The sequence below is a fragment of the Heterocephalus glaber genome, unplaced genomic scaffold (assembly GCF_053883595.1).
Source record: "Heterocephalus glaber isolate CG9 unplaced genomic scaffold, H.glaber_assembly_v1.0 deba00001773, whole genome shotgun sequence".
In the NCBI taxonomy this organism is placed as follows: Eukaryota; Metazoa; Chordata; class Mammalia; order Rodentia; family Bathyergidae; genus Heterocephalus; species Heterocephalus glaber.
In genome coordinates, this window is record NW_028258463.1 from 2,188,765 (window position 1) to 2,212,132 (window position 23,368).

Consider the following 23,368-nt stretch of genomic DNA (forward strand, 5'->3'; position numbering starts at 1 on the left):
TCCTCTCTTGGGAATTTTGCTAAAACTCCAGTCCTCTTTCTTTAAAACAGAAGCCTAGTATGGACTGTAAGCTTTTCAAAATGTGAGTAGCTCTGCCTTAGGCACATGCTGTTATCTTCTAGGGAAAGGATAGACTAATTAATCCCAGCTGGTGGCCCCTGTGAGGTCTCTGTGGGTCTCACATTACAGGACTAGTTTAGGTTTGGGGAACCCAGGGCTGATCACTCCAAGTGTGGAGGGGAGGGAAGTTTGATTTTCACGTACTAAGCGCAGAGGGAATATGGAAGTCTCGAGCTTTTGTTCAGCTGCTGTGTAACAGACAGTACACTTGCTTTGCAGCAAAGGGATTTAGGGCCTTCCAAAGGGTCCAGAGATCTTGGAACATGTCTCCACTGCAGGCTACGTAATCATGTTGTCTAGAATCTTGAAATAATATAAACAATGTGATAGAATTCCCATGCTGCTTGGAAAAGTGATGTGGTAAGGAGAAAATGAGATAATATCGGGTGAAGCACTTAGGAGGTAACGGGCATGTTAAGGGCCTGGAGTGGCAGCAGTCATTTTTCCTATTGTGTTGAGCTAAATGTTTATTTTCCTACGCTGTTCTTCATCAGTGAGAACAAAGCCTTGCTATTTTGTTAATACTAACTCTTCCAAAGTCATTAAGAAACATAACTTCTATTACATCATCATCCCCAGGTTCATTAATTCATCTGATAAACATTTATTAATACATATTGTATATTAGACTCAGAACTAAATGCTGGAAGCTCAAAGATGGGCACGATAGTCCCTATTCTTACAGGCCTTAAAATGGAGTTAAAGAAAGAGACATGCCAACTCTTGACTGGAGAAGAGAGGGAGAAGTAAACAGACCATTGTTGGGAAGCGCAAGACTGGAGTCCCTAAACCTCAGTGCAGGAGAGCTGTGGAGAGATCAGCCAATTTTGACAGGGAGGGCAGACGATGCTTTGTGGAGTAGGGGAGCTTGCATCACCCTTAGAACCAAATGAGGACTCTGTGTCCACCGAGTCCGAAGGGAAAAGGGGGAAGACATTCCAGCAGCCTGAGCAGAATGGGCAAAGCCACAGAGCCATGAATCACCAGAAGTTGCTGGAATAACTGCAAATAGCATACAACTAAGGAAAGCTAGGACAGGAAGAAAGTTGGGCAGGAGTGGAGGAGTAGCCTGGAGCGGGCTCAGAAGGACCTGTTTTCTTTGTCCTACACCCACCTCTACCCCCAGACAAAGAGGAGCGGAGCGGCCAGCCAGATGCTAGGAGCAGCTGGAGGTGTGAGATAACAAGCTCTTAAAGACAGAAGCCCCATTATACAAGCCTCCAGGGGGGACACTAAGAAGCCCAGGGGGACTCCAGCCCACAAGCCCAGTTCCAAGACTGGGGAGCGTGGACTTTTGTTTTTGCTGCAGGCCTGTATTCAGAAAGCACACAATACCCAGTGTTGAAACTCCCTTTTTGGAAGGAAGAATGGTTGCACATCTGGGAAAGGTTAGGGTCAAACATATAAATGAGGGGAGTGGAGCACATTACTCTGAGACACTCCGTCTGTGACGTCAATGGCTGCCGGCTTTGGACAGAAGTTGTTCTCTTGTACAGCAGGCAGGGACCCATTAACTTTGCCCAGCACTCGAGTGTTTATGTGGAAAATGTGAGGCCAGGAAATTTCTCCTCATTATGATTTGGAGGTTGTCAAGTAACTATTCTTTAGTAGTTGGTTTCTGTCTTTCCCACCTTACCACTGCCACTCTGTTCTGCTTTCTCTTTTGTCCTAGACCAATTTCCCTCTCTCGTCTGCTCTTTTAAGAGAAAGTTAGAAGGAAAGAAGAAAGAAAGAAAGAAAGAAAGAAAGAAAGAAAGAAAGAAAGAAAGAAAGAAAATGCTTACTTCTGTGCAGCCTTCTCTGAATTGCTTCCTCTCTCTCCACTATAGATCCCTGTTGCTTTCCCCTCCTCCTCTCCTCTCCATGGCTGCAGGCCCAGCTTGGCAACTGAGTTTCCCAGAGCACAGAGCCCCATGTAACATAGTGAGTGTTTTGACTACTGATGACTCTTTTTCAAAGTTCAGGGAGCAAGCTGTCCTCTGCTCAGGCCCCATCATGGCCTGTCCCCAGCGCCAAGTCACAGAGAGACAGGAAACTGAGCCAAGACCCTTCTCCCCTTGGGTGTCAATCAGATCTAAAGAAAAAGATGGTGAATGCCAAAATCTGCGTGTAGGAAAATGTTTAAAGACTGGATTTTCCCATTTCTCACACTACTACATACGTAATACTCTGAAATCCATTGTCATCCACTCAGACAATAACTTGGGAACTAGAGAGATGTTTCTCTACAATACTTCATCCAATGTGACTCTGAATTAGTAGGAGACACAGTGGGTATCCACGGCCAACTGTAGGGAAAATATCACCACAGCCTGTTATAATGATGATAGAGATGATCCACTTTACGAACTACAAACAGTACATTTTAAGAACATGACTACTTTTGTGTTTGCTCAAATACTTTCCCCACCACCTTCTCCTTCATAAGTGATTCTGTGAAGTGTGAGAAAAGAAAGGAAGAGCAAAGAAATACTTAGAAAATACAGGCATGTTTTAGTACCTGGTTCATTGAGCCATGGAGTAAAAGACAGAGATAAGAGAAGAAAGTGAGGGGTAGAAATGGAGAGATAGAAATTTATTACTTAAGTTTTTGAAATTTGCATTTCATTGATGTAAAAGTTATTTTGAATATTGTACACACATCATCAATAAACACCTGGATAAGTTTTTACATGTTTGTGAATATATCTTAGTTGTGATTTAAAAGTAATGGTTTAAAAAATTTATTCCAGTAAAAGACACATTGCCATTATTCTCTCTCAAAATAGTCTCCCTCACTTCAAATACAATTACCCCATCATTCTTGCCACTTTCTGAAGCAGTTTTGGAAGTCCTCTACCATGAGTGTCTTTAGTTGTGCTGTTGTGGCTGCCTTGATGTCCTGAATCAACACAAAACTTTGACCATTCATGGTCATTTTGGTTTTGGAGGAAAAGTCAGAAGTCACATGGTGCTAGGCCCGGTGAATAAGGTGGATGAATACACATTGTAATGTTTTTGCAAACCATTTCACTGGATGGCACTCGTCTGTAGCATCCACTGTGTTTTTTTATCGTATCTCCTAAGGACGCTAAGAAGTGTCCAAGGTTCACAGAGTAAGTTGTGTTGCCACAGTGCTAAGTCAGGTCTATCTGTCTGTAAAGTCCCTGCTCTTTATATTGCATCATGATGAAAAGAGCTGAAGGTTGGAACAGGTGGAGATTCCATAGACTCTGTTATCCACGCAGCAAGAATGCCCTGGAAGGTAGGAGGAAAATAGAATTTGTGATGATATTAAACCGACACCACAAGAACCCTGAGCACTCATGATGTGCTAGAGAATTTAGTAATGATTTTCCATGCATCATCTCATTAATCCTCACAATAACCTCTGAGGAAAGAACTACTATATTTTTATTTCTGCAATATATTCTAAATTATTATTCACTGAAAGCTAGTAAGGCCAAGTTACTTATACAGCATCACACTGCTATTAAACAGCCAGATTCAAAGTCAACCATTTGGTTTCCAATGGCATGGTCATAACCCCCATGTTGAGCTGTCTCTTGAGGAATACACAAGAGAAAAGAAATAATGTGGGTGGAAACAAAGCCCAGGGGAACAGCCCTAGGATGCTATGTGATAGGTCAAACCTAAGAGAATTGCAGTGATCCAAGCTTAACCAAAGACATGGAGGTCAAATTCATGAAAATGTGGTTATGACCTAAAGCTGAGATGAAGATTTATGGATCAAATGGGAAAAGGTTTTTTTTGCAATCTAGTTTAAAACAAAATGGAAATAGTATGAATATATTTTCACAAAATTTAAGTTGCATGTATTGCAATGACTTTAGAATTTGCAATTAGATGACTTGCTGATATATAAGTTCCAAAAGCAGATAGCAATCCTACCCCAGATGGACTGTCTATTAAGACATGTGGACTTATAAGGGGTATCCTTGACCAGTGACTTCCAGACACTTCCTGGTTGATAATCTTGGGATAGACAATCTTGGCATGTACACTGTTGCCCAATATATATTAAAAGCCTGTATGAGTAAAACAATCTTTCAAGATGACTTTTAGAAATAAAAATAAAATATTTAATTAATCTGATTATAAAACAACACATTTATTGCAGAAAATTCAAATACGGAACAGTATAAAGAAAAACATGGAGGCCACTTGAGAGTTTATCATCCAGAAATGGCAATTGTTAATATTTTAGTAAAGTCCCTAAAATGAGTAAACCTTTCTATGGGAAATATGCATGCATTCAATTGCAGGTGCCAGCTAGGGTCTCCTGTCCTATAAGGATTCTAAAAAGATTGTCATAAATTTTTCCTTCTTGCCTTGAAGAATTCATTATCACCCCTTCAATTTTATAAAACACTACAAGGCTTCCATTCATGTGATTGTCACTGCCTCTGATTGCTACTGTTTTTGAATCTCAGTTCTTTATGGTGTATGATAGTTAACTGTGGTGTCAACTTGAATAAGAAATGCCTAGCAGGTTGGTTTTGCTCAGCTCCGGGTGTGGGTGTGGGTGACACCAACTACTAGGTTTGTTGGCTGAGTGGAATAAAAAGGGAAAGAAGTAGCTCTCGAGTTTGTTTCTTTGAAGGTGCTCCAGTCTTTGCGATTCCCTTGGACATCTGTCTCCAGGCTTCCAGTGCAGACTCTTCAGCCTTCCAACGCAGAGCCCCCAGTCTCCCAGTATGGACTCACACGGGACTCTTCAGTGAGCTCCAGGGCTTTGACTTTTGTCTGATTCATCTGGCTCTCCAGGGGACAGACAGCCCTTTTCGCATCCTTCAACCCAGTCTCTGTAGGCAGCCATTGTAAATCTACCTTGAAAATCTTTTCTGTATAATATTATATATGTGTGTGTGTGTGTGTTTTATATATAATATGAAATCTGTCCCTTTAGTGAACCCTAACTGATACACTTCACATTACAGTTACTCCTCTAACTCCGGTCTAGTGTTGACCAATTCAATAAATTGTTCATGTTCTTCTCATGGAAAATTTTTATGTGTGAAATAGACCACAGTAAGTGGGGATTACATGGTCATAATGCAAAGAGCTAAAGTCACCATGTTACTCAGATACTCTACTTTCTCCTTTCTCCTGCTGTCACTCCTTTCTCTTCTCTACTTTTCTCCCATCTTTAACTCCCTTGCATTTCCAATACATTGTGTTGTAGATGTTTCTTGTCTGGCTTTGTATCTTGCTGATCTAAGTCCTGGGGCCTTACCTATTTTTAGTAGCTTGTAAAAGTATTTTATTAAACAAATATTCTTAAGAGAAAATCTAATGTCTTCTGGTATCTTTTTATTTCAAGGTATTACCTTGCCAATAGACATAAATGTACACTGTTACTCTCTGTGGTGGTTAATTATTGTTGTCAGATTGACTGGGTTAAGGGATGTCTTTTGACTGTGATTACTTTTAAGTATATCTATGGGATATTTCCAGAGAAGATTGGCATGTGGGCCAGCAAGCTGCGTAGGGATGTTCCACTCTGACTGTGGACAGCTCTGTCCAATTGGCTGGAGGCCCAGATGGAATAGGAAAGAAAAGGAAAACACACACTCTGTGGATCTTTCTTCCTGAGCAAGGTGGGTCTTATTGTGTTGCTGCCCTTGGACATCAGCTTTTCAGCTTTGGACTCTGACATCTGCTCCAGTAGTCCTCTGGATGTCCTCAAGCTTTGTCTTCTAAATGGGGGCTGCAACACTGGCTTCCCTTGTGCCAATTTCTTAAACTGAGTCATGTTATTGACCTCCCTAGCCTTCAACTCAAAGATGGTCATTGTGAAAAGTTTCAGCCTCTGTGATTCTGTGATGGTGTAAACTAATCTAATAAATACCTTTGTGCATGTGCACGTGTGTGTGTGGGCACGTGTGTGTACACATAGGAGATGGGGAATGTACACGAGAGATATAAGATATATATCCTATGTATTCTACTCTTTTGCTCTGAATGACTCTAATATAATCTCCAAGACAGGAATCACATGCAGCTATTTGCTTTTTGGCTTTTTGTTCCCCCAGAGGCTCTTTCAGGCCTAGGGTATCCTAGAACACACTTTGGAAAATGTTAAGTAAATTCCATTTAAAAAATAACATGACATATAGACAAAAACAGCAAATTTGTGACAATGGTATGTTATACCTTATGACCAACCTCATAGACAATAGATAATTTGCTCATAGTAGCATGGCTGAGTGAAAAAAGTATCGGACATACTCAATACATTCTTTGAAGTCACATATTGTAGAATGATTTAGTTCTTTAAAAATCATTTTCTGAATGGTTATGAGCTACTTATTTCTAAAAACCTGGAGATACTGGGCTGGGGATTTAGCTCAGTGGTTGTGCCACCTGCTGTGCAAGCACAAGGACCCAAGTTTGATCCCTGGTACCAAAACAAACAAACAAACACACAAAAAACAAAACCTGGAGATACAATTTCCTTTATGAAAATCTCTGCTTCAGAAATGCTAGATGTCATCATTTCTTACCTTCATATTCAGGTAGTACGTGGCTCTCCCAGCCAGTATGGCTCTGAATATATGACAGGGTCTCTCACATTCTGTCCCACATCTGTCCCCACTCCAACTATGAAGAGAGTCCCCTGAGGAAGGAGAGAAAGAGTATGAGGGAAAGAAGGATAGATAATGAATCTCTCCAAGCCAGGGACTGGCAATACCCTGCCATAGATCAAGTACTGTTAAACCAACTTGAATGAAATTGAAAGGACTATTTGTAATTATCTAGGTAAATGAAAGAATAGAAGTTATTTCACAAGTAAAATTTTAAAAACATTTTTAGCTGCCTAAAATGTTCACATCTTTTCAAATTTTCCCTAAGTTCCCAATAAACTTTGTTAAGGAATTTAAAAATTCAGCAACTTTTTTAGAATGCAAATGACAAAGTAAAAATGCCAAGCAGAAATAAAAGGAAGATTTGAATTTTCAAACACGCAAGTATAAACTAAAGGAAATGTATTTAGCAATAGATCAAGTGAAAATAAGAAGTGAGGGAAGTTGGAAATGTTAAAGTGTACAAATTTTAATTACTTCAAGGATTAATTTTATTGAGATGGTACCAAGAGAGCAGGACGACTTCAGCCAAAATCAAGCCCACTGGCCCACCACAAATATCACAGATGTGCATATAAGCCTTAAGAATGTCTCCAAATTCATTCATGAATTTATATAGGCAATACTGTATTTGTTTAGTACCTATACGAACTTGCTTATATTTGCTAGGGAAGTATCATTTTTAAAAAATCCCATCTTGAGGTATTTTGAGTCTACTGGATGAGACAAAATACAAGAAAAGAAAAAATTGAAAATTGTATTATAACATTCCGAGTCATGCTGAAAACATCAAATCAGCCCGCTGCAGACAGGCAGGTCTGCAGACGTGGTCCCAAGGTTGCCAGTCGCGTTGAAAACACCTAATTGGCCCATGCCCCAGCAATCCACTGCCCCCCCATGCTGCTTTGGCCTCATCTCTGTACAGCCACCTGGTTCCACACTACAAAGACACAGAGGACACTGGACAACCAGACCACTGTACTGGAGCTAATCAAGTTCTCAGCATTTAAAGAATTCCTGCCCAGAGGTAGGGGCTTCTGAGCAGCCAGCCCACTGCTCCTGGTCCAGAGGAAGGGGCTGCCCGGCCACCATCCCTCCTGCTGCTCCCAGCCCAGAGGAGAGGGCATTTGGGCTGCCTTCCATCCCAACACTCCCAGCCCAGAGGTAGGGGCTTCTGAGCCACCATCCCACTGTTCCTGGTCCAGAGGAAGGGGCATCTGGGCCATCAAATGTCCCACTGCTCCTGGCCCAGAGGAAGGGGCTTTTAGACCACCATCCCTACCTCCGCTCCCAGCCCTTGGCTCACCTCTCCCAGCTCAGAGGAGGTGAGCCGCCCAGATGTCAACAGCACCACGCCTGCCCCCCAACTCAAAACGAGAAAACATGAAAATAAGTCTCAAAACCAGACTTCCAGATCACCTACAACAACCCCAAAGGGAAATGAGATGGAACACTCTGATACTCAACCACCTGGACTCACTAAACTGGGAAAAAAAAGGGGATCTGGAAAAAATGAAATCAGAAATAATTTCTCAGATAACAGGAGAAATTGTGCTCCTAGTGCAAGATATGATTAATAAATCTAGAGAGGACCTGAGGAACATGATGGAATCCCAACACAGGAAACAAATAGACTCCATAAAACAGATGCAAATAGATTTCCAGGAGATGAAAAATTCCACTGAAAGTCTACACAGCAGAATGAGCCAATGTGAGGACAGAATTTCAGATATAGAAGATAAGATTGCAATTAGTGACCAGGAAAAGAAAAATTGTTTCAAAATTATAAGGGAACACAAGAAATCAATCCAGCAGCTGCTAGATGATGCAAAGAAGAATAACATAAGACTGATTGGAGTCAATGAAGAAACAAGAGAGAGTGCAGATAACATAACAAAACTCTTCACAGAAGTAATGGCAGAAAAATTTCCAAGCAGGGGAAAAGAACTTGACATACAGATAAGTGAGGCATATAGGACTCCAAATAGCCTTGATCAAAAAAAATCCACACATAGGCATACGATTGTTAAGATTCCAGAAACTCAACAGAACAACAAAGTCCTACAAGCAGTTAGAGAAAAGAAACAAATCACATACAAAAGAAAGCCCATCAGAATCACAGCAGACTTCTCAACACAAACCATCAAGGCAAGAAGAGCTTGGAGTGACATATTCCAAGCTCTAAAAGAAAACAGCCCCCAACCCAGATTAATGTACCCTGCAAAACTATCTAAGATACTTTCATGACAAACAGCACCTTAGGAACTTCGTGAATACCAAAACCAGCACTCCAAAGAATTTTACACAATATCCTAGGAACAGACATTGAGGATCACAACCCCAGGAAGCAAAGCAGAATGAACCCATGTGGCACGACAAGAAATTAAATGTAAAGGGGGAGAACCCAACAAAAAGAAAAAGTCATGGCAAGGATAAGTCAATATGTTTCAGTTATAACCATCAATGTTAATGGTCTCAATTCACCAATCAAAAGAAATAGACTGGCAGAAGGGGTCAAGAAGCAAAATCCAACAATATGCTGTATACAAGAAACACACTTAATTCAAAAGGAAACTCATACACTGAAAGTTAAAGGGTGGAAAACAATACTCCATGTGACAGGAACCCGAAAAAAAAGCAGGAGAAGCTATCCTCTTTGCAGATCAAGTAGATTTCAAACCAACACTGATTAAGAGAGATGAAGAAGGGCACTACATTCTTGTAAAGGGAAGAATCCAAGAGGAAGAGATGACAATCATAAATATCTATGCACCAAACACTAGTGCGCCCAACTATATAAAACAAATACTATCAGACATGAAAAGTTATATCTGCACTAATACAATTGTAGTGGGGGACCTCAACACCCCACTGTCACAAGTAGATAGATCAACTAGACAAAAAATAAGTAATGAAATACTAGAACTCAACCAAACTCTTGAACAAATGAATTTAACAGATGTTTAGAGTCTTCCACCACACAAAATCAGAATACACATTCTTTTCAGATGCACATGGGTCATTCTCCAAAATAGACCACATACTCACACATAGAACATGTTTAAGTAAGTGCAAAGGATTTGAAGTTATCCCCTGTATATTATCAGACCATAGTGCACTGAAATTGGAGATCCATAGCAAAAGAAACTCAAAAAAATTCATAAACACATGGAAATTGAACAACACACTTATGAATAACCAATGGGTCACAGAGGAAATGAAAGAAGAAATCAGACAGTTCCTTCAATTAAATGACAATGACAATACAACATCAGAATCTATGGGACACAATGAAAGCAGTCTTAGGAGGGAAATTCATAGCAGTGAATAATCATATTAGGAAAACAGAGTGAGCCCAATTAAACAACCTAATGCTGAACCTCAAGCTTCTAGAAAAAGAAGAGCAGAACAACCCCAGAGCTCATACAAGGGAGGAAATTATAAAAATCAGAGGAGATATCAATGCAATGGAGACTAAGAGAACAATACAAAAAATCAATGAAGCCAAGAGTTGGTTCTTCGAAAGAATCAACAAAATTGACAAACCGTTAGCCAACCTTGTCAGAAAAAGGAAAGAAAAGGCCCACATCCATGCAATAAGGAATGAAAAGGGTGAAATTACAACAGACCCAGCAGAAATCCAGAGGATCATCAATACCTACTTCCAGAACCTATATGCCAATAAGATGGACAACACAGAAGAAATGGACAGATTCCTAGATACATATGAATTACCAAAGTTGAATGAAGAAGACCTAAAAATTCTGAACAACCCAATATCAACCAATGAAATTGAAAATGTAATTAAAAACTTATCAACTAAGAAAAGCCTGGGCCCTGATGGCTTCACTGCTGAATTCTACAAGACATTTAGAGAGGAACTGCTGCCATTACTGTTTAAACTCTTCAATGAAATTGAAAGGGAAGCAATACTCCCAAATTCATTCCTGGAAGCAAGCATCACCTTGATCCCCAAAGCAGAGAAAGACCCAACTGAAAAAGAGAACTATAGGCCGATCTCACTAATGAACATAGATGCAAAAATCCTTAATAAGATAATGGCAAACAGAATTCAGAAGATCATCAAGAAGATCATACACCCTGATCAAGTGGGATTCATCCCAGGGATGCAGGGTGGTTCAATATACACAAATCAATCAATGTAATATACTATATCAATAGAGCCAAGGACAAAAACCATATGATTATCTCCATAGACACAGAAAAAGCATTTGACAAAATCCAACATGCATTTATGATACAAACCCTACAACAAATTGGAATAGATGGTCTCTACCTCAAACTGATAGAAGCCATCTATGAAAAACCAACAGCCAATATCATACTAAATGGTCAAAAACTGAAATCCTTCACACTCAAATCAGGAACAAGACAAGGATGTCCACTGTCACCACTCTTGTTCAACATGGTTCTGGAAACATTAGCCACGGCAATTAGACAGGAGAAAGAAATAAAAGGATTAAAGATAGGTAATGAAGAAGTCAAATTGTCATTGTTTGCAGATGACATGATACTCTATATAGAAGACCCCAAGAACTCCACCAAAAGTCTTCTAGATTTAATAACCAAATTCAGTCAAGTAGCTGGTTACAAGGTCAACACACAAAAATTAATAGCTTTCCTCTACACAAATGACAGACTCACTGAGAGAGAAATAGGGCAAATAATTCCTTTCACAATAGCATCCAAAAAACTGAAATACCTGGGAATCAACCTAATGAAAGAAATCAAAGACCTCTTCTCTGAAAACTATGGCACTCTGAAAAGAGAGATTGAAGGTGATATCAGAAAATGGACAGACATCCCCTGCTCCTGGGTAGGAAGGATCAATATAGTGAAAATGGGCATACTTCCAAAACTGCTATATAGATTCAATGCAATTCCAATTGAGATGCCAGCAGCATACTTCACGGACCTTGAGAAAACAATCCAAAAATTCATTTGGAACAAGAAGAGACCCAGAATAGCAAAAGCAATTCTAGGTAACAGAGACATGGCAGGGGGTATCACAATCCCCAACCTGCAACTCTACTACAAAGCTACTGTGATAAAAACAGCATGGTACTGACAAAGAAACAGACCTGAGGACCAGTGGAACAGATTAGAAGATACATAAACAATGCCAGACACACTCAGCCATCTCATCTTTGATAAAGGAGTCAAACACCCTCACTGGAGGAAAGATAGCCTCTTTAATAAATGGTGCTGGAAAAATTGGGCTTCAACTTCCCAAAGATTAAAACTAGACCTATATCTCTCACCATGCACTAAACTAAAATCAAAATGGATTAAAGATCTAAATATTAAAATAGAAACTCTGAACCAGTTGGAACAGAGGTTAGGCAGAACCCTTGAAGACATTGGTGTAGGAGAAGATTTTATGAACAAAACCTCAGTTGCCCATGAACTAGCACAAACAATCAACAAATGGGATCTCTTCTTCTTAAAAGGCTTCTGCACAGCAAGAGAAACCACCAGTAGTGTGAAGAGACAACCCACAATGTGGGAAAAATTCTTCACCTGCTCTTCCTCAGACAAAGGTCTACTATCTCATGTCTATAAAGAACTTAAAAAGATCAGACCTCCCAAATTTAAAGACCCAATCCAAAAATGAGCATCTGAAATGAACAGATTTTTCTCACACAAAGAAGTAGAAATAGCAAATAAATACATGAAAAAATGTTCAACATCACTGGTCATTCGAGAGATGCAAATGGAAACAACACTGAGATTCCACTTCACTCCAGAAAGAATGGCTGCTATCATGAAAACAACCAATAACAAATGCTAGCGGGGCTGTGGGGAAAGAGGAACCCTGCTCCATTGCTGGTGGGAGTGTAGACTGGTGCAAGCACTGTGGAAATCAGTATGGAGATACCTCAAAGAACTAGGACTGGAAGTCCCATTTGACCCCGCTATTCCACTGCTGGGGATCTTCCCCAAAGAATTAAAAGAATCATACCACAGTGATATATGTGCACCCATGTTCATAGCAGCACAGTTTGTAATAGCTAAAACCTGGAAACAGCCCAAATGCCCATCAACTGGAGACTAGATAAAGAAAATGTGGTTTTTTATAAAATGGAGTACTACTCAGCCATAAAAAATGAGAAATTAGAGACATTTATTGCTAAATGGATGCACATTGAGGTGATACTCTTAAGTGAAATAAATAGGACACATGTGTAAATACCAAATAGTTTCTCTGGTGTGAGAAACTGAAAGTGTAAATAAGGACTAAATGTATAATAGGTAATGTGAAATAGGAAGAAAAGGGGCAAAGGGGAAGGAAGTGGGAGGGCTAGGGGAAAGGATAGAAGGGAATGGGATTAATATGAGAAAATGGAAAAATAGGAGCAAAATCTTTGTAAATAGGGAGGAATGGAGGGGTTGAAGGGAGGGCTGGGCAAGGGTGAAAAATAAGAACCAAGAGAGATTATTTAAAAGTGCAAATTTCCAATGATGAATGTCATTATATTTTATACCTAAAATGTACCAATGATTAGAATGAATAATCAATAATGTAAAATAGGAAGAAAAGGTTCAAAGGGGTAGGGGTAGTGGGAGGGGCAGGAGAAAGGAAAGAAGGGAAAGGAAAAATGATGGGAAATGGAAAAAACGGAAATAAAGTCTTTGTAAATAGGGTAGGGTGGAGGGGGTGAAGGAAGGGCTAGGAATGGGGAAAAAATAAGAACCAAGATGCATTATGTAAAGGTACAATTCCCAATGAGAAATGTAATTGTGTTGTATACCTACAATGTACCAATAAAAGAATTTAATAAAGTAAAAAAATCAATAGCTCTATGAAGTATGCTTTAATATTAGACTCATTATATTGATAAAGAAGTTAAGATTCAGTAAGCTGTTCTATATTACAGAGCGAGTGAACTTTACTGAACAAATATATCTCCCCAGATGTTCTTCTAACCATCAAGTTTTGGCATTTTTCCTTTTTATAAATAGTTTGTTTACTGAGTAATTTTTTCCATTAGACAGTGATCTCCTATAAAGTAAAAATAATCCCTTAACTTTTCAATTTTATTGAGTTATAATTGTCAAACTGCACAATTTGACTACATGTACAATTCAATAGTTTTTGGTGTATTACATTACTAATATTTTTAAGTTGTGAAATATATATAAGTAAAATTCATCATTTCTCTGTTTTTAATTGTCAGATTCAGTGGCATTAATTAGATTCATTCATTTTGTGTGAATAATGAAACCACTCCCTTTGTGATAATAATTCTGTCTGTTGTACAAAAATCCTTTGTATCTTACCAATTTTCGACCAGTTCAGGATTAACTCTACAGAGTCTGTACCCTAATCAAAGGTCAGTAGTACACCAAATGGTAACCAGTTGACCTGCTGATAGACTTATTACACAGCGCTCTATGCACGAAAGAACACATGGTCATTCTTTCTACCTTATTTCCAAGTTTTGGGGTAATCTTTCCTAACCACACAATCATCACATTACCGATCACACATCTATATAGATTTCGACTGTACTGAGTGCTATGAAGGAGAAGTACGTGATAGCTACAAGCATTACAAGAGAGATTTATCCACCAAGGGATTGGGAAGGCATTCATAATAAGGAGTCATCAGGGAAATATGAATGATGAGAAGCAGCTAATCAGGCAGGCCGCCTTCTCTTCCCCATCCACACATCTCCCCATGACCGAACATCACGGATAGATCCCCAGTTCCCCCAAACATGGGCATCCAGCCCAGCCTCTCCTCGAATATCCAGACTTGAGAATCCACTCAGATGGTAAATCAGCGTCTCACATTGACACATCCACCCAGAGTAGAGTTCTCAACAGATCCCGTAAACATCAACTCCTCCCCCAGCCTTTCCCATCTGCACCACCACCTGATACAATCGATCACACCAAAAGTTGAGGATGATTCTTCTCTCTCTCTCACATCCGGTTTCTCAAAGCAGTTCCTCAGTTATCACTGCCGTTACACCCACAGACCCCAGGAAGGTCAGGATTCCAACCCTTTCCCATCACCCTCCATAGCGGCTCCCTCTCTCTCCTCCCTGTCTCTGCCTCCCTCTGCCTCTTCCTGGGCCTCCCTCCCCTCCTTTCCAACTTCTATCTTATGAACGGTCTCACTCTTACTTCCTACACTCAACTTTCCACGGAGCAGTCCTAGGGATCCATGCAAAAGGTAAATCACATCACGTCAATCTTCTGAAAAACCTTCAGTGTCGGTTGGAAAAGAATTCAAACTCCTCCCACTGGCTGAGGCAGCCCTACAAGACCTGGCACTGTCTCTGGCCTCATCTGTTCCTATTTCCATTCTCACCACTAATCCCACCCCTAACTTTTATTTGGTCACCTACTCTTTATTTCAGTTTTTTAAGCATTCCATTCTTATTCTCAGTTCATGACCTTTGGAGATTTTAGTTCCCTCTGCCTGGAATTTTAAAATTAATTTTATTGGCACATTGTAGGTATACATCATGATCACATTCATCATAGAGAATTTGTCCCTGTTCATGATATATCTTGATTCTCATTTTTTCCCATTCCCCTGCCTTCAACCCCTCTTTTCCTCCTTATTTACAAAAGCTGTTACCATTTTTTCCCTTCTTTTCTCATTATTTTCCTTTCCCTTCCTTCCTTTCCTCTGCACCCCTCCCTAGTTTCCTTACCCATTGAACATGTTCTTCCTATTTCACAATATCTATTATACATTTTGCTCCTCACTTACACTTTCAGTTTCTCAGGAGGCTGAGGCAGGAGGATTGCTGCAAGTTTGAGGCCAGCCTGAACTACATAGCAAGACTTTGTCTCAAAAAAAAGTTCCTTCTGCCTGGATTATTCTTCTCTGTTAATTCTGCCAGTCTGGCTCTTCTTATCATTCAGGTCTCAGTTTAAAGGCCTTCCTTAACCACCAGTCAAAAGTACACCAAGGTTTTCTCCACTAGCTTCCTTGACTTTAGTTAGCTGTTACCCTGAGCTGATTTCTTCTTCTTCTCCCTGTCCTCTCCTCTCCCCTACTCTTTCCCCCTTTTCTCCTCTCCCACTTCCTCCTTCCTTCCTCTTCTTCCATTCCCCTTTCTCCTCTTCCTCCTCTTCGTCTTTTCTACTTACTTCTTCCTTCGAACACATCTTTAATTTCAGCTGTCATTAAAGGACTTCGAAGAGTACTTGATGCATCATAGATGCTGGAGAATAATTCTGAATACATGAATGAACAAAGAGGGAAAGGATAATTTTACAGGCAGAAAGAGACAGAAGGAGCATGAAGGACTGAAAAAGAAATATTTTGCCTGGTGCGACATTTGGAGCATGGAGAGCAGATTAGAGGGGAGGGAAAAGGACAGCCAGAGAACAAGAAGGCCCCAACCCACACAGAGCTTGGGGGTTCTCTTAAGGAGTTTCATCTTCATCCAAAGAAGAATAAGAAGGCAGATAGATTTTTTTCTTTTTGGCAGATAGAATTTTTAAGCAGGGGAGTGAGAAAGGGATGATATGCTTAGTGATCTTGAGCTCAGAACCTGGGCTGTGTTGCTTATGAGCCTCGGATCCAAAGTCAGCTAGTGTCTTGATTCTGCATCACTTCCTTCGTGTTTATATGGTGTTTTGTCTGTGTTGCTGTTTACAGTAAATAAACTGTTTATATATATAAAAAGAGGCTTAATTTTAAAAAATAAGCCAAAGTGATAGATGCACCCTAGCACAGTCAGAGGAGAAATCCACTAAACCAGACCAGTCCATTTCTCTCCCCAGGGCGCTGGTTCCCATGACACAAAAAGGCAGCATCACTTCCAACCTCATGACCATAAAATGAACAACGTCCCATGCTGTGAACTTCCTCTCATTCCTTCAAGTGCTGTATGCTCCCTTCCAGCTCAGGCCCCCTCATAGGCTGCGTCCTTCCCAAGTGGAGCCATTCCAGTACCCAACCCATTTGCCTTATTAGCCCTCTCTTCCCTTCTTATCTCAGCTCAAACTCCATTTTCTCATGGAAGCCTTCTTTAACTTCACCTGTCCACACTACAATGAAGCTGACTGTCATGTGGCTCAATGTATTGCTACGATTTCTTTCATAGCAATAATCAGTGCAACACACAGTGGAAAATGGAGGCTGATAGCCAGTCTGCATACTTGACATCCAGATTTCCTACTTATTATTGATGTGAACATAGGCAAGTTACAAAAGCTCTGCGAATTCAGGGTTACCACCTGGAAAACAGTAATGATAATCCCTACTTTAATGTGTTTTGTTCTTTGTTGTTGTTGCTGTTGTTGCTTTGGTACCAGGGATTGAACTCGGAACCTTGTGCTTGTGAGGCAGGCTGTGGAACCACTGAGCTAAATCCCTGGCCCTACTTTAATGTGTTTTTAAAGCAGCTCTCTCCCCAGTTATGTGTTCATCACTATCATTATCATGCATAATGTATATTGTACCTTTATCTCTTTGATGATTAATGGCTTTCATTTCCACCACCCTGAAATCTCTCTTAGGGTCAGAGCAGTGAGTACTTGCTTCCTCAAGCAGGGTAGTTTGCTTACTTAGAGTAACACCTCAATTAATGTTAGTTGAATGAATAGATTTACAAGCTACTTCAATGCAAGATAAATTGTCTTATATTTCTTTGCTGGGATTTACCTGGCAAAATATGGTTTTGTAGGTTGGATACTGCAGACATAACCTAGAGTAAAACTTAGGGTGATGACTGTCTTCATTTGTTCTGGCTACTGGGTAGCTTATAAACAACAGAAAGTCATTTCTCACAGGTGTTTTGTTTCATTTTGTTCTGAGGCAGGGCCTCACTATGTAGTTCATGCTGGCCTTAAATTCACTCTGTTGCTAAGGCTGGCCTCTAACTCATGATAATCCTCCTGCCTCAGCCTCTGGAGTGCTAGGATTACAGGTATGTGCCACCACACCTGACCTCTCTGGGAAGTCCAAGCTCAAGGCAGCAGCGGGTTCCATGTCTGGCAAGGACCTTTCTTCTCCTGAACTGCTCTCTTCTTCCTCTAGCCTCACAAGGTGGTGGGGAAAAGAGTCTCACTTGGGCCTCTTCTATATGGTCATTAAAATTTTATTCCTGAAGACTTTGCCTCTGTGACCTAAACACATGCCAAAGATGCCACTCCCAATACCATGCCCTTGCCTCACATAATTTCAACACATGAGATTTTCTTTGAGTGAGCACTCAGGCCATAGCAGAATCGCTGGCCTCCTGTCTGGTTATCTTACGAGCAGCCACCCCCGTCCTCACTGGTCCCTTTTTGGAATTCTTTCTGGTTCAGGTACCTTTTGCAAGAGAACAGATTGTTCTAGTGCCATTCACAGTAATCAGTGGGTCATAGTTGGGTTTTGTAACTCAGAATGAAAAAAGAATTTTGAGCCCTGGCCAAAAGAGCCAAGAAGAAAGTAATTGTGTATAGAGTAGCTATCATGACATCTATTCCCACTTGTTGGGAAAATGTTACAGGACCAGCAGAGAAAAAGAAACTGATACTGCTGTTCTCCATGAAGGAAAGTGAGATTCTAAGCAGGGATTGATGCTCAGAAGCCCATTGAATTATTCAAGAAAATACTCGAGGCTCTGAGCAGAGGCAGGACCGTGTTGTGTCTCAGGTGCAGCAACACTGCCCTTCAGGGAAAAGCTTTCTTCCTTCTGCACAGAACCAAGCAGTGAGCAGCCAACTGAGAACGAAGGATCAGCATCCAGGCAGCACTCGGCATGCACACTGGCGCTTGCCCAAGCATCACAGCAGTGCTGAAGCTCTGAGAGAGCCACACATCTGCCAGGGGAGGGCGGAACGGAAAACGCCACAGGCAGGGTGAGAACTTTGGGCAGAGCTGGGAAATAGGCTAGGAGTTGCTATGGTTGGGGACAGAACCCAGGAGAAGTATGTGCACTCAAATTGTATTTTGTTCTCGAGGCTTGTGAGTTCCTTAACATCTTAATTATACATAAACTATTTTGCTGAATTCCCACAGTAACCAATGAGGCATTTTTATTCCTATTTTAAAGATGAGGTTACTGACTTTCAGAGGGACCAATCAGTTTATCCAGTTACACAAGGTGAGACTAAACCTGGATCTCCAAATGCCTGGAGTTTATCCCACTAGGCTAAACCACGAGGGTCAGAGACTCAAAGGAACAAATTAGAATCCAGGAGGGTAAGGGTAGATGCCCCCAAATAACAAGATGGTAAAATTACAATTTAGCCTTGAAACAAGATACAGGAAGACAACACAAATACAGCAGAAGAAATACAACTGTCTGAGGCCATTTAGTAGAGGAACAAAGAGACATATATCTTATCTGAGGACAGTTATCCTGTTCATATGATGGTGTAATTGTGTTAGTATCGGGCTCTGAGTCACCAATTTAAACTGTTTAGCCTCTTATCTTTAGGGTACCAATGAAAATTATAAGGAAGTTAGGAAACATTTCTAACAGGTTCTTAATGTAAGAGAAGCATTGACATTGGAATAGATGAAGTCATTCAATTTAATTTTGTGGAGTACCTAATATGTGCAATATGAACAGGCAGGATTTTAGCCATTAGAGAGGCAGCAAATAATAATACCCTGACCTATAAAATTGCTCTTGCGTGTCAGACACTGAACCTGGTTGTGGTGGTGTACTCACTTTGTGAGACTGAGGAAGGAGGTTTGAAAGTTCAAGCCCATCCAGGGAAAGCAGTGACTTAGCAAGTGCGTTCTTTAAGAAGGGCTTGGAATGTAGCTCAGTGCAAATGTCCTGAGTTCAATTCCCTGTACAAAAAAAGAAAAAAAAAAAAAGAAAGTGTCACTGAGATTACATTGTCCCATGTACTTGTACTCTTAGTGATCTGAATACCTGCATAAGTCTAAACTAAACCATCTGGAGACCAGTCTTTGTGTCCTTCCCCACCTGTTAGATGGCGAATCATGTCTTCATCACTTTCAACAACCACCACAGCTCTCAGCTCACTGTGGGGCCCCCACGTACACATAATCTGAACCCAATCAGTGTTGCTGTACCGGCCTCTGTGACGATTAAAAGAAAAAAGAGAGATGGTGTTCCACCAAGATGGATCCGGGACAAATCAACCCAGGGGACATTTGGACCAAGGGATGGAAACCCAGAGAGGCGCCAACAATGCCTTGATGTCTCCAGCTGACATGAGGAAGTTACATAACTGTTCCTTCTTATTCTTTGGCACAGCTGTGCTTGAGATGAAGCAGCAGATGCTCATCCTTGCCTTTGTGCACCCATCCCTGCTTCGGAATTACCCGTCCTGCTGCTCTTGGAGGAAATGAAAACTCTGGGTTAACATGGAGCCTCTTCCTCCAGGTCCAGGCATCTCTCAGCTGGAAGGCAAGGTCTCACTTTCTTCTTAGAGACCTGCCACTTCCCTCTTCCAGCTGGCAAAGAAGCAGACTTTGCCTGCCAGGTTGCAGAAACGACAGTCATTTGATGGTGCAAGAACTCAGGCTGTGTTTTGGTACAAGCTGCTGAAAGCTTGAGGGATCCTGCTCTGGAGGAAGTGGGCTAGGAGGCATGGGGAGGACTGATCATGTGATCCAATGTCCAATCCCACCCCTGCCTCCTTTGAACCAGGCTATCAAAGGAAGCCAGATTCCACCTACCTGCTGCCTCTTAATTCAAGACAAGCTCTCTGGGTGCAGCAAGAAAACAGCTAAGGGTGTGAGGAGTTTTTTCTGAGCTGGGTGATTTAGTGAAGCAGCTGTGGGGATGAAAGGGGTGGGTGTGGAAGAAGGAGCCAGTGAACTGCAGGACTCCTCATCCCTGTGTGTGCAATGCTGGGAAGAGTAACATTGCCACAGTGGAGGAAAGAGGGCTGCTCTTTCCAAGGCTTTGAGCTCTCTGCCATAGAATCAGCGGGGAGCCCCAGACACAAGATCCGCCACCCCTTCCCCTCTGGGGGCTGAGGAAGAACTTACACTGACTCCCACAGTGATCTGGAACAGCCAAAACCCCACTGCTGTTTGGCTCTCTAGTTCCAGGGAAATGTGAGCTGTCTGTTTTTTATTACTTTGCTCTTATCGCATCAGGCTGTTTCTCTTGGGGAAGCGGTTTCATTTCCAAGAACCCTGTTTTGCTTCTCCTCCCTTGCAGCCTTCCCAGCCTTTGCCCCCTCCCAGCCTCTCCCTCCTCAGCTCACCCCTAACCCAATCCACTACCACATCAGTTGTTTCCCCATCTAGAAGATAAGCTGCTATGGGACTCTGATACCAGACCTCTAAAGTCGAGATGAAAGTTTGGTCAGAGACTGCACCATATATAGTGCAAAATAGTACTCTCCAGCCTTTGTCTTTTCTAGGTCACTGCCTCCTTCCAGACCTCAGGCCATCTTGTGGTCATAAGTTGGCAACTTGGTGAAAGTTCCCAATGCATTTGTAAGTGGGACTTCTTCTAAAGTTCCTGGAGGCCCACCGTCTGAAAGGCAGATAAAGCAAGGATCCGGTCCAGTCTGGCTTCCACTGTCCAATACCCTCACCCTCAGAACTCACACATGGTATGGAAGGTTGAGCACCTCCCATTGTGCAATGAGTGTCCTGCTGTTTTAGACACTTCCATCATTTCTGAAACACAATACCCAACACCCACATCTTAAGGGAGGACAGATTTATTTTGGCTTACTTTTAAAAAAGTTAATTAATTAATTTATTTTTGGTAATAGGGATCGAACTCTGGGCCTTGGGCTTGTGAGGCAGGCAGCGGAACCACTGAGCTAAATCCCCGGCCCTGGCTTACATTTTTTTAGAGGATTAGGTCCACTGTTGCCTGACTGGCTACAAGACAGGAAGTGCATGGTGGAAGGTTTGCCAGAGGAGCTCTGCTCATGTCATGGTGGCCAGGAAGCAGAGGCAAAAGGGAGGAGCCACAGAGGGAAATGTTCCCTCCTCGGCCACGCATTTATGACCTATCTCCAACCAGGCCCCACCTCCTAACAGAAAGTCAGCTCTAGCTCCTCTCTGATTCAATCACCTTCCACACACATGAGAATCTGGGGGACGTTTTAGATCCAGACTGTAACACACAGAGAGCAGGGAGCCAGCCCCATCTGCCTCTATAAGGTCCCATAGTATGAACTTTCCTCTAGTTTTGCTTCCTTCTTTCTGGCTCTCTCACATTTTCCTCCCCAACTTTTTTCTAATTTCCTCATCTTGCCTAGAGTCTGACTCATAATGACTGTGGTCCAAGGACTTACTGTGTCCCACCTCACCAACAGGGGGAATAATTTCGCCCATAGACCAATGAGGTCTCCCTGCTCTGATGCTTTCAAAAAGGTTGCCTCAATTCCACTCACTCTTCTGCCTGGCCCTGTGGAAATCCTTCTCCAGTTTTCTATGAATTCTTCAAGACACAGATCCCAACACCTGATTCCAGGGAGCAAACTAACTGTTAGGGTGGCAGGGTGTTGGCTGTCTGCCTTGCTAATTCCTTCTGTATAAGCATCACCCACATATGAAGCTGGCACCTTCTTTGGTTTAGAAACCAACTCTTACTGGATGCACGCATGCACATGGATAGAGAGGTTTGCAGCACAGCAACACACAGCACTGCAAATCGCATGCAGAGAGCCTTTCCGTGCAACTGCCAAACCATACTCCGAGTTGTTTGCAGACCCCATGAAGCCAGGGGCCCCAGCCTCAGTGTGTCTCACTGCTCTCTCTTTCTCATTCCGTGTCCCTTGAGGGATGCATATTTGTAAGCATGGAAGGCCCATCCATTTTAACAGGCACATCTTCCTTGGAGGCTGCTGTAGGATCTTTTAAATTTTATTTTCTAAATTATAAAGCAACAAATTATAGTTGTATATATAGAAGTGCCATTTTGTTTTAATGTTTAATCATAAAATATTTGAAATATTTAGAAAAATATTAAAATATTTTAAAAATATCACTGATATCATTTTGAGAGTTAGCAAATTTAAATATCTCTCTTTGTTTCTCTCTCTGTCTCTCTCTTGTCTCTCTCTGTCTCTCTGTTTCGCTTTGTCTCTCTCTGTCTCTGTCTCTCTGTCTCTCTGTCTCTGTCTCTCTGTCTCTGTCTCTCTCTCTGTCTCTCTTTCTGTCTCTCTCTGTCTCTCTGTCTCTCTGTCTCTCTCTCTCTGTCTCTCTCTCTCTCTGTCTCAGATAAAATGTTTATGATGCAGCTAAAGCCCAGGCCCATCCCTTTCCTTCCCTCCTACCCTCCCTAGGATTGTTTGCATCATTCCTGTGGATGTTTTTGTAATTTTATTGCATATGAACATTTCCATAAACAATACACAGTATTGTTTGGGTCGTTTAAAAATATCTGCCTAAATGGTATATTGTAGTAGCTTCTGAGACTGAGTTTATGGGCAGCAACAACATTCTCTTACTCTGGTTCCTATTTTCACCATCATAGCCTTGTACTCATGGCCCAGCATCTGGAAGATACTCAACAAATATCTTCTGAACTAATTGCATGAGAAAATAAGAAACACCAAGTCAAAACAAGCCAAGTGAAGACATAACCCAAGATCGGTGGTATCTTAAACACTTTTAAAAAATTTTTGGTGTAAGGGACTTCAGTGACCCAAGTTACTCTTCCAATCAACATAAGTATTTTTTTTCTAGAAGAAATGGAGCTTCATAAATACCTCATTTAAGAGCACTC

The 23,368-nt window shown here is 41.4% G+C and overlaps 1 long non-coding RNA gene across 1 annotated transcript in view; it reads right to left on the reverse strand.

The window, feature by feature from the left end:
• LOC110344862 (uncharacterized) overlaps positions 1-23,368 on the reverse strand; it is a 56,618-nt gene that overhangs the window by 18,582 nt on the left and 14,668 nt on the right. The window contains exons 2-4 of the long non-coding RNA XR_002387782.2: positions 19,364-19,488; positions 6,627-6,739; positions 1,905-3,357 (exon numbers count right to left, since the gene is read on the reverse strand). This is a non-coding gene — a long non-coding RNA (uncharacterized LOC110344862). The remainder of the gene's footprint in view (positions 1-1,904; positions 3,358-6,626; positions 6,740-19,363; positions 19,489-23,368) is intronic.